The following is a 12,528-nucleotide window of genomic DNA, read 5'->3' on the forward strand; positions in this document are numbered from 1 at the left end:
CCATTGTGCAAAGCAGATAATATCAAGGTTTCCAATGAACAAATCAATAACTGACATCTGGTCACACTATAAACCTGCAGTTTCTGAAGTCTGGAATAGCTGACTTTTTACATATGAATTGTAAGGGGTAGAAAGGGAAACTGGCTGTAAACCTGAAGAGTTGATCCTCTGAAGTATAGTAAAAAAACACTTTGTTGTAGTTAAGCTGCTGTAGATACACACTTACCTAGAGGAGCTTAACAGACTGGGAAAAAAATCAGCATAGAAATATACATCAGAGGAAACTGATATAGAAATATACATCAGAGGAAACTGATAACTTTAACATAACAGAGGCAGAAGTGTTAAAGGGACTAGGAGCTCTTAAAATAAACAAATCCCCTGGGCCGGATGAGATCCTCCCAATAGTACTCAAAGAAATTAAAGAAGTTATTTACAAACTGCTAACCAAGATCATGCAACAGTCTCTTGACACAGGGGTTGTACCGACAAACTGGAAAATTGCAAACGTAACACCGATCTACAAAAAGGGAGACCGAACCAGGTAACTACAGACCAATAAGCCTGATTTCTATTCTATATAAATTTATGGAAACTATAATAAGATCCAAAATGGAAAATTACCTATATGGTAACAGTATCCTGGGGGACAGTCAGCATGGTTTTAGAATAGGGAGATCGTGTCAAACTAACCTCCTTAATTTTTTTGAGGATGCAACATCGACAATGGATAATTGCAAAGCATATCACATGGTTTATTTAGACTTCCAGAAAGCTTTTGACAAAGCCCCGCATAAAAGATTAATTCTCAAACTGAACACAGTAGGGATTCAAGGAAATGCATGCACATGGATTAGGGAGTGGTTAACATGTAGAAAACAGAAAGTACTGATTATAGGAGAAACCTCAAAATGAAGTGTGGTAACCAGTGGTGTACCACAGGGATCAGTATTAGGTCCTCTGCTATTCCTAATCTACATTAATGATTTAGATTCTGGTATAGTAAGCAAACTTGTTAAATTAGAAAAGTGTAAGGTACTGCACACAGGCAATAAAAATGTGCATTATAAATATCATATGGGAGATCCTGAAATTGAAGAAGGAATCTATATCTATCTCTCTATCTATCTATCTATCTATCTATATATATATATATAAACACTTTCATTTTAATAAATAAAATAAATTGCAAAAACATTTTTATCAAACCTTTAAATTAAGGACCTTTCTATAATAGAACATTTTAGAAATGCACTTATTTTTTCTTGGTCATCAAACAATAAGTGCATGTCTCATATTATTCCCTGTTAAATAACTGAACAGGAATCACTTTTGAGTACAACGTGCTCTTAAATGCTAATTTCTGAACACTGTAATTAAAACGTCCAGCCGTTACCTCTCAAGCTGAACTGTCATGCACAAAAAAGACAAATGCGCACAATACAGAAGGAAACAAGAGCCTTGCATAAGTTACTTTTTTCACTACTACAACCAAATATAACTTGCAAAATCATATTCAGTTGGCTTGCAACACCCCCCCCCCCAAAAAAAAAAAAAAAAAAATAAAATCGCCACTAACCAAAAAAAATATATATATATGAAAATAAATCCATCATCTGCAGCGAAATTTGAATCAGTCAAAATCCTTTTTTTAATTATTATTATTATTATTATTATTATTATTATTATTATTATTATTATTTTCCAACAAAAAAATATTCTAGTGTTATTTAAGACGACTGTGAACGAAATATTTTAATAAATCAATACCGGTATGTAACAATATGTATCAGTTTGATTAATAACTTGATTTAGTTAATATTGAAACATACACCAAACTATTCAGTATTTTAAATGTTAATAGCTAATTAGTCCCAAAAACGTATTCATCATAGGTATCAATTGCATTTTTAAATGAATGTTATCAAGTACAAAAGTTCGTATGAAATCATTCCTTCAAAAGAAAAAAAAAAAACTAAACATTCCAGCAACTAAAAACTGAGCCCTTGGTACAAATGCATTCAAACTCCTGTAGCTGCCTTTTTTGTTCTTTACTTTACAAAACGTATTCTTTGGTAGCAGATTCAACATATGGTAATTTTACTAATACTTAACACACTTTTTACATCTGCCAGCAGAGCGATCACATGACCTTAACACTGCCCTATTGTCAGAGCTCTTACAGGTAGGTAATCTGTTAGCTCTGATTTGTGAATTTCTGCTTTGATTGACAGTGCGCCAATAATGCCGTTACAGTTTATTTTTCTACAGTTACTGTTGCCGCCGGCGCCAGGTTTTCGCTATTAATAGAAAAAAATACATAGAATGTCATTGCTTCCGCCGCCCACCCAGGACTGTGTCGCGACCCACCTTTGGACCGTGGGAACCCAAACCCCTGACCTAATGTACCCTCAGGGAAATGAAGTGCATCAACCTAAAATAAATCTAATTGAAGTTTTGTTCCAAACTGAGTACAAATCATGTGTGATTTTGGGGGAATTCAATGTCAGTTTCTAACTGCACAGGTTTATGTTTTATGATTTCAACTTTGGTACAAAAGTCAGGCCAAGTAGCAGGGTCATAAAAATCACATAAAGGTGACTGGGTACCGTGTTTACAATACATGATTTAGTACCTTGTATTTGCTGTTGTTGTACATTTCCAAAATCCGATGTCGCTGATTCACGTCTTTCCTCTGGCTCAACTGCGGTTTATTTTTCGTGCGAGGAGGAGGTTGTTAGTCCCGCTGCAGCACTGTACTCCCATTTGCTGTTGTTGGCCCCAAACCATTTACTGTACACTTTTTTTTTTTTTTTTTAGCATTTTCTGCTTCTTTTGGTTAATTTCTAGAGGTCTTTTCTGCTCTTTTCGCTTTGAACAACCCGACTTGTGTTTTGATGGCATATTCGCTGTACCGTACGTTATGTACTTATTACCACAACTGTGTTATAGTTTACTTCCACCGAGCGCCTTTTTTTTATTTTTTTACCAGGCAAGTCTATTATGTAAAATTGAGGTGTGATATAGGAGTTCGCACAGAGAATTAAAGTTGACTGATAGGCCTATGTGTTTATTTTTTTCAGAAGTATTTGTGATTATATACCTTGTTAGTAAACTGTTTGTTATTATCTTTATAAACAGCAGCTGTGAAAGAAATGCACCCCCCCCCCCCCCCCCCATTATGAAGTTTCACGCTGAGTCCTGTCTACGTAGCTCTGATTTGATGTGTGTTTTGACTGAAAGTATAACTGCCAAGGTTTATCTTTGAACCACCTTGAGAACAGTTTTTTGTTTTTGTTTTTTGATAATGGACTTCGGAAAAAAAAAAAAAAAAAGGATTGGTATGGGCAAATATATTATAGAATATCTTTGGTATGGGCCCCAGCAGAGGATGGACCCAGGTTCAGTCACATCCCCTGACGCCGTCCCTGTACTAGGTAATAAATCCTAGATAGACCAGGGTCTCGATTAGATAAAAGGGCATTCACAACAGAAAATAGGAGGCAGTTTTTTACACAGAATTGTGGGAGTCTGGAACCAGCTCCCCAGTAATGTTGCTGAAGCTGACGCCCTGGGACCCTTCAAGAAGCTGCTTGATGAGATTCTGGGATCAATAAGCTACTAACAACCAAACAAGCAAGATGGGCCAAATGGCCTCCTCTTGTTTGTAACCTTTCTTCTTATGTTCTTATTAGTAGTCACATATCCCTCCACCTTGCAGACCCATCACAGTGAATCAGTATTACAGTGCTATGGCAGGTGTTTCATTTTTATTTGTCTACGTCCAGCAATATTGATTTTTATTGATTAGGTGGTAAAGGCAGACTTTCCGCTCACTCATTTAGTTATATAGTTCATCTAAGAACCTTGAGGTTATCTTTTGCAAGGATTGTGCAATGGAAAAACATGTTCAGTGACTGCAAACAAACTGCATTTTCAAAACCACACACACACCATTTCCTGCAATTCAATTTCATCTGAAAAACCCTTTCGTTAAATAAATTAGAAATTAGCTGAATTAGAAATAAAAATGCATCTATAATTCAAATGAACTGGCTATCAGCTTGTTTGTTGTTAACCAATCGCTTTTTTGTTCTCTGTTCAACGTAGCTCCTGTGATGCTTCCACATTCATTGTGTAGCTATAAAATGTGCCTATTTTCTACTGACTTTCCACTTAAAAGTACATCCCTTCTGCTCATAGTTCAGTCCCGCCTGTGTATTCTTTTCCTCTGTTTGGTTAACTTGGTTAAGACATTCTTAGCACAAGCTATTAAGGGTAGCAGAATCTGGGGATTTAAGGGAAAAACTGTCCATCTGTACATATGCCACATGTACATTACATGTACATACAGTGGCTGTAGGCCATGTACTGAGAACAGCAATTTGTTTGTTTTCAGTTAAGAAACATATTTGAATGCAAACATGCATTTATATTTTGTCTTCGCAAAACAGGCAACAGAAAAATTGACTGAATTTATGACCTGAATTTATGATAAAATTACGATCATGGTTATGCTTTACATGATTTGTTAGTTCATCTTGTAAATATAATTTAAACATTGGGATCTGCTTATGGACTTCTATAATAGGCAATTTCAAGTTTGGGAATCATGCCCAAATTAAGTTCCCCAACTCAGTTCCAACTGTTACATTAGCATGAACAAGACTGCTAAATCTGTGTTTACAGCTGTTGCAGAGCATGTATGATTTAAAAGCAAAACTGACTGTTGGTACAGAGCTGTATTTAAATAGTCTAGTGCATGTAGCCACTTCAATTCAATTGTTAATGGCTTTGATTAAAAATGTTTAAATGAATTACAGTGGAAGTGTTTGTGAGATTTATTAGCTGAAGAACAAACCACTGCTGGAAGAAGTGGATACCTCCTACTCCAGAAACCCAGTAATTACCAATGTTATTTTGTGACACTGGTTACACAGTAAATGCCTACAGTGAATGTTAACCTGTTGGAAGAATTTACTTTAAGCAAAAGCAATTTTTTAAATTTATTTTATTTTATTTTATTTTTTGTTTACAGAAGCAAAACCAATTCAAGGAAATACATATTTGTTATGTGGGCTGTGCCATGTTTTGTGTTGTTGTTCAGATTGCGCAGTATAGAAGGTGTACTGTACACTGGGTTAAGATTGCTTTCTTGTGATCACCCAAAGTGCCTAAAGTCAGGTACAAGCGCACATAGTACATTATTATACCTCATATTTAGTTAAAAGAAAGGCAAGATACACATGTCTTTTGTTAAGCATTTAAATTGCATTCCAGAACAATTTTACTACCACTTCTTTGAAAAACAGGTTGTGTCTGTCTCTGGACTTCTGTCAGCTGATCGAGTTGTTTATCAATGCGGAGCAGGTCAAAGAGGAAATGGAATGTTTCTGTGAGCCAGTTGCTTTAATTGGTTGAGAGGGTGAAAATTACATAAAAATAGGATGAAACATGTTTAGCGATAGAGCAATGCAGCTTTTTTATTTTCATTTCCTAAATAAACTTTGAACAGGTATGTCTTTCGAACACATATAAAGGTGACCTGAACATCCAGTACATCCAGTATCTAAGTTTCCATTCCAGGCATTCCAGATAACAAAGAAGGGACATTTGGGAAAGAAAGTTTGGTTTCCACTTACTAAATCCACTGATTGATTTCAATTCACTCCTTCACCTATTAACAATGTTGATCAATACCAGAGAGTAGACTTCAATGATGTTCATTGAACCCCACCCCACACAGTGCATTTGTAAAGTAAGCAACACTGCTGGTAAAGTTTAAGCATCTTATGCAGGCTCAATAGCATGCAGACAAAAAATGAACACAAAATATTGGTGTGTGTTGTCACCCCAGAAAGCTGCAAGAAAAAGTAGGTATATCTACAGAGTAGTAAAAAAACATACATTTAAACACGAAAATTCATAATAGTACTGTGTATGTCACCTTAAAGTGGCATACTATAGTCTCATGTTTAATTTTGTGAAATTGTTAATATAACCTTTTAAAAGATAACAATAATTAAGTCAAAATCCGTGGTTTGTTGTAGTCTGTTGATAGTTGAGTAGCACATGACAGTTTTTTTTGGTGTCAGTTTCAGGTTTTTCAATTTGAATTTGTTTCTTGGCAGTATTTTCACACCTGCTTTTAGCGAAAAGCTTGTGTCAAGCATCCTTATTTGGACGGACAGGTAATAAGGTATTTAACTGGGCAGAACATCAGTGACTGATAGGAAGTGTTTTGCATGTTAATTTGAGGCAAATCAGCCACAATTTAACGTGCAAAACAATTACAATAATACCTATCCTATTGAAACCATCACTTCTTAGGCAACAGACTTAACAACTGTGAGCCTTTCTAAGCAAACCAACAAGATGGCCTCCCCTACAGTATACAGTTTACAGATGAACCTAAATGAATGTTATTACAGGTAAAATTTCATGGGAAATTTTCAGAGCTTATTTTTCAAACAATAATCTGGGTGACATTTTTGAAAACATAAATCAATAATAAAAAAAAGGTAAATTGATAAAAAGAAAAATACCCGACACATTGCTGCTTGCTGTCATAACCCAATCTTGTTTCTTGCTTTTAAATTGTTAACTATATCTTTTCATGTTTGTAATACAGCAACAAAATAAAATGTGTAACAGTTAAATGTATTCAGGCATTTGTGTTTTTGCTATATTGTTAACTCATCTTTTTATACTTGTACTGCGATAACGTTCAGGGAAAGGGGCCGCTCAAAACAAACTAAAACGTGTACATCTATTCAGGCAATTGTGTTTTCGTTGTTTTGTTAACTGATCTTTTCATGTTTGTAATGCGACCACAAAATAAAATATGTACAGACATAAAAATACTGAGTTGTATAAAACGGTGATCACTTATCAGTAAAAACTGAGCTCCCTTAAAAATAAATGAAAGTGAACATGAGGAATACTACGAGACCTCTCATGCATATAGCCGTCCACTGGAGTGGAGTGGATGATTTGAATGTGCGCTTATAATTATAGCTTACCTAAAATCTATTTGGGTTGTTTGAAGAAATTGTATATATATATATATATATATATATATATATATATATATATATATAGTGCGCTATCAGTGAGGAGATATTGTCTTATACAATACTGCATGTGCCTGATTTTAGTACTAGTAGACCTCCTGTCTTCTGTGGCAGTGTACTATCCTTTGAATACTACTATTTGGAAACTCACGCAGGTAAAACAATATCGTGTTATCTTTGACACCTTTGACAGTAATTGCGCCCGGGATGTTAGAGTGTGAGTTAATTTTACTTTACTTATTTTCTTCAGTAGAACACGTAGTTCTTTTTGTTTTGATTGTCATATTTTATGCGTTGAACTCTTGGTTTGTTTATTTTTCGTGTTTCACTGATATTTCGCATGGTTTGTGTTTCTTTTTGGTTTTGTTCAATTTGTATTTTTATTTAGGATTCCCTGGCGCTCTTCTGGCTACAGACGCGGGGACATTGTGGAACTGTAGTACTGTATTATCGCCTTGTGTGACCTTCTCGTCAAGTGGACGCGAGCGGTATTGCAATTGCCTAGCTACAGACATAATTGCACTTTATGTCTTAACTCTGTTTAACTCTGTTTTAATAAAATCGAGAGGAGAGACCCAAACAGAGCCCACGAAATGTATCCAGATAAACATGCCTTAAAATCGTTAGAGAAGCAAACAGAGATAGGGACTGGTTCTTAGGTGTAAGTAAGATAGCTTTCCAGGTGTTTTATTTTCTCGTTTTGTGTGTCATTTTGACATGACAAAATAAACATATCTCATTCCATAGGAAACTTTGGCATGGGTGTGGCAGGCTCTGCCTGCTCAGCATCATCAATTACTGCAGTTCATATCAGAATACCAGCAACACTGACTCAAAAAAAAGTACATATGTTAAATTATTATGTACAAGGAGTGTCATATTACAGGGGAGAGCAAGTGTGATTCAATTTTTCTGTTTGCAGGAAGTTAAATAGTAAACATTTACACCAATATTTGAATTTGATTTGCAATATTAGAACTATAATGTAAATATTATGTTTAATTATGCTAATGTTTGTTTTAAATGAGTAAGAAAGATAAAACCTGCTGAGATCCTTGTGTATTATTACAAGAGCAGCATATTTATTTTATGCTTTGTTTCACAATTACAATCGTATCTGATTATGATTTGATTTTACTCCCCCCCCCCCCCCCCCCCCTCAGGTGACTGATAAGCAAACAGCTTTGATGCATTTCTCTTGAAAATTGAAGGACCATTTTCTCCTTCCACAAAGTGACAGCTGCAAAGTCTGGAGTTTTCATTGGGTTCCCTGTCTTGTCGCCTACAAAAGTAAAATAACACACCAGTATTACATTTTTTTATGTGTCTATACATCATGAAACTTGGATGAGTAGTACAGTACCAAACATATTCTATTTGCCTTTATTTATTCTGTAGTCTCTTTTGGTAGTACAGCAGTTCATACTGCACAACCCATTACTGGTCTTACTGAGCTAAAACATGTAAGTACATAAAATAGTTATAGATTACAGCAAACATGGTGCAGCAATAGCTGTTATTATATTTAATGACCTTTTAGATTTTTAGTATAATAGCGCACAAACCTGCATCTCTGTTGCCATATTCTGAATTGTTTTTTATCTTTCAGAAAACGGGTGCATTTACTCTGGTGGTTGCAGTCAGGTGCAAAACACTGCACCATCGTGAATATTCGTTTCTAATTCATAAATAGCAGCTAATTTAATTTTAATTTAAGTTTAAAGTAATCTTTGCCGGAGATCAATGGATACTGCAAGCTTGATCAGGCTTTGTTTAGAAACAGAAGCCCGTTGTCATGGGAACGTGACGTACCACTTTTCTAACTCTCTTCCATCGTGCTTTGTGTGACGTTCTGTTGTTGACTCGTTCTATAGTCACACATAGTCTTCTACTGAACATTGGTCCCCTTCCTATATTATGTAGCCACCCTTTGTTGGTTTAAAGGCTTAGGCACACAAATACTTTTTTGTTACTGTTTTTCCTTTTTGTTGTTTTTACACCAGAACGCTTTGCATTCCGACATCATTCACCCTGCTGGCGTTCACTGGTGTGGGTGGCTGTCAACGATATGATGTAACAGCGGCGCCAGAAAGGTTCCAATATGGAGGCGGCCTGCATTTCCAGCTGAACCAGAAAGCTGACAAAAAAATTTAAATACTGGCCAAACGCTTTACTTTAACAAAATTGGTGCAGCGATTAAACCGCAAATGTGGTTGCAGACCTAAATATGCAGTGGCCCTGAGGCGGCCCTGGGCCAGCACAGTAGTGCGAACAGGGTCATAACGTAAGTGTTGGTCTGCGTTTCTTCTCTGCAGATTATGGTTGATAGTAGTCCCATCTGGAAGCCTTACGATTCAGAATTTTAGTGTCATTAACATCCAATTCTGTTTACCATCAATGTTCAAATCTTTTTGGGAAGCTGTATAATCATATTAAGAAATAGAGGGTGTGACGGATTTAGTAGGAACTACAGTAAGTAGTACCTACTAATTTACGGATGCCGTATCAACTCCGAAGCCATTAAAATAACAGTATATAATAACAATCATAATATAAAAATGAAACACCTGGTGTATTAATTGCAGATCATAAGAACTGTTTGTTTTCTTTCTATTGTCATCTAATCAAAACATGTTAAATGTACAAAAAACAGATTAGAAAAAAACAGATCTGCTATAGAAATATTAAATAATCCTTAAGACTGTTTCTTTTCTTTTTGAATGGTGCCAGCACAACCTAATAAAGGACTCTGATGTTAAGTTGCTTTTTTGTACTGAATACAATAGCAAAACCGGGACGATTTATAGTTTTTACTGTTCTGACCAGGACAAAAAAAACCTGAAAACTGGGAAAATTTCAATTGTTTACCTGGGATGTCTGGTAACCCTACTCACGAGGCAATGTTATTAAAGAAGCTTAGCCCGTGGATGGCACATATATTTAGCAGTATCTGGAGCATCGTCTAGAGCAGTTAGCTGTTGGCACAGTAGGCTTAATGGCAGAATTGTGACAACCATAACTGCAAATAGACAATGGCAAAGCAAAGGTCACAGAACTGCTGATCCTCCGGAAACCATTAGTCATTGATAAGAGAGGATGACAGCTGCAGGGGATTGTGACATCATGAAAGTCTTCAAACAATCACAATGACGCAAACACTGAATGTAGCAAAGCACCACAAATTATTTAGAAATAGAGGGGAGTTCCTAATAATATCCAGAAAATACTGTTTGAGTAAACCAATGCGGATTGTGTAAATTCCACACTGCTGTTGCTGTTTCAGATTTTAGAGAAACATAATTGGATGAACTACACAATGGTGTCATGGGTCTATGGGATGTTTTACTACTTCTACATAGAAGATGAAGCTCGAAAACTGGTCAGTCTTGGGCTTGGATTCTAAGGATTCTTGGTCCCTTTTATACAGATCACATCTTAATAGGCCTGATCCCTTTTTTTTCTCACATGGTTAGATGTCTTTTTTTATATCCAGCTGTGAAAAATACAAATAAAATTGCTACAAAGCTGCCAAAAGGGATCATGACTGCTTGTCTGGGTATGTTGAGAGGTGATTAGGAACTATTTGGCCGCTGGTCCCGCCTGTTAAGGGGAGAAGAATAAGCCACCGGCCTCTGAAAGAGGAACTGATCTGACAATCAGCAGGGTGAACCGTGACGAAGCCACATCACCACCCCCACCCCCGTGTCAAGGGGACTGCCTGCATTAAGGTGGAGGGGAAATGGTGGAGGGTAAAAATACAACTGGGATTGCGATGGCAATGCTCGGGTGAATTTACCTGAGATTTATATAGGAATGATCTAATGGGCAATTATTCAATAATCCTAGAGAGAGCAATCATTCAATAATCCCTCCCTTCCAATAGCTCAATCTGAAGAGATATAAATAGGTTGAAAATAGGTGCAAACACCACAGCAACTATAGTAAAGCACACTTATTAAAAACTTATATTAAAGACACAAACACACACATACTCACAGTAACAGGAGGCTGTGTGGTCCAGTGGTTAAAGAAAAGGGCTTATAACCAGAAGGTCCCCGGTTCAAATCCCACCTCAGCCACTGACTCTTGTGTGACCCTGAGCAAGTCACTTAACCTCCTTGTGCTCCGTCTTTCGGGTGAGATGCAGTTGTAAGTGACTCTGCAGCTGATACACAGTTCACACACCTTAGTCTCTGTAAGTCGCCTTGGATAAAGGCATCTGCTAAATAAACAAATAATAATAACAGCAAACGTAATAAAAAGGCAACAGAAAAAAAGCAATTTGAAACCTTACATTTCCACCTTAAACACCCTTAAAAGTCACTGCTGTGCTGTAGTTACAAGCATGCTTTTCCATGGTTATGGTTTAGCACAATGCTGCCCTCTTCTGTCTAACAACAAGAGTTGGAAACGTTTTTAGTTCAAGTAAATACACTGAAGCAGAGACCATGCCTGAGACTTATTTTACTGAATGTGTTGAAACCGACACAATGCTGAACCGATTTAAATCTAGCCATAATTCACCCAAACATAATGAAGGGAAAAGGCTGTTGGGAAAAGACCATTGTAAAGTTATAGAGGTGGAAACTGAGCCCAAAGTGCAGTGAAGAAGCAGCAGCCTCAAACAGGACAGTATATTGTAGTGAGTCTCAGAAAGCAGTTGTTAGTGCCAGCTGTCTATATACTTTGCATATACAGGATTGGCTGTTTTAGTTTTTTGGTATTGTTATGAGAAACCTCATACCTTTAATCCACTAGGCAGGAAAATTAATTGAGTCGCACCTCAAGGAAATGTACTGCTGAAAAACCTATACTTTAAATACATTTACCATTCCCAACGACACAAATTAATAGTTTTTTTCACCAGCAGAACCAAAGGGTTTACATTCAGTATCCAAGGTTTGTATGCAAGAAAAGGCAGACAACCCTGGTGACCACCTTCTTGTAATACATTCTGGAAAAATCTCAATGAAACACAGAATTAGTTACTGTCATTTGTCCATGAAGGCACCACAGCCGTGTAAGGGTCCATCGTAACTTTTTATTGTTTTATTTTTTTTTTTGTAACATTTGTACAATTATTTTATAATTACAAATACAGTGAAAGCAGCAGCAGGAGCACTGAGCCGCCAGGCTTAAAGCAGAAGCTGTGATTTCTCATAGAAAACAACCCTGACTTTGAATTCATCATGCCATCAAAAATGATGCACATAATCTGTCAAGTCAGCACACTAATTGAACTGTGAAAGGTAGAAGGCTCCCAGTCTGTGTTCATGTACTACAAAGTATTATTGCCAGCCTGTGTCTTTTTCCAGTCAGCACTCACATACCCGACCCTATAAAAAGTTGACTTCAGTGATGGTTAAACAAGTGTGATGCATATCTGATTATTTCATTTTGGCCCGTTCCAACCCTTGTCCATTTTTCAGAGAAAAAGATACAATGTCAGAAATAC

The sequence above is a fragment of the Acipenser ruthenus genome, chromosome 9 (genome assembly GCF_902713425.1).
Source record: "Acipenser ruthenus chromosome 9, fAciRut3.2 maternal haplotype, whole genome shotgun sequence".
Lineage (NCBI taxonomy): Eukaryota > Metazoa > Chordata > Actinopteri > Acipenseriformes > Acipenseridae > Acipenser > Acipenser ruthenus.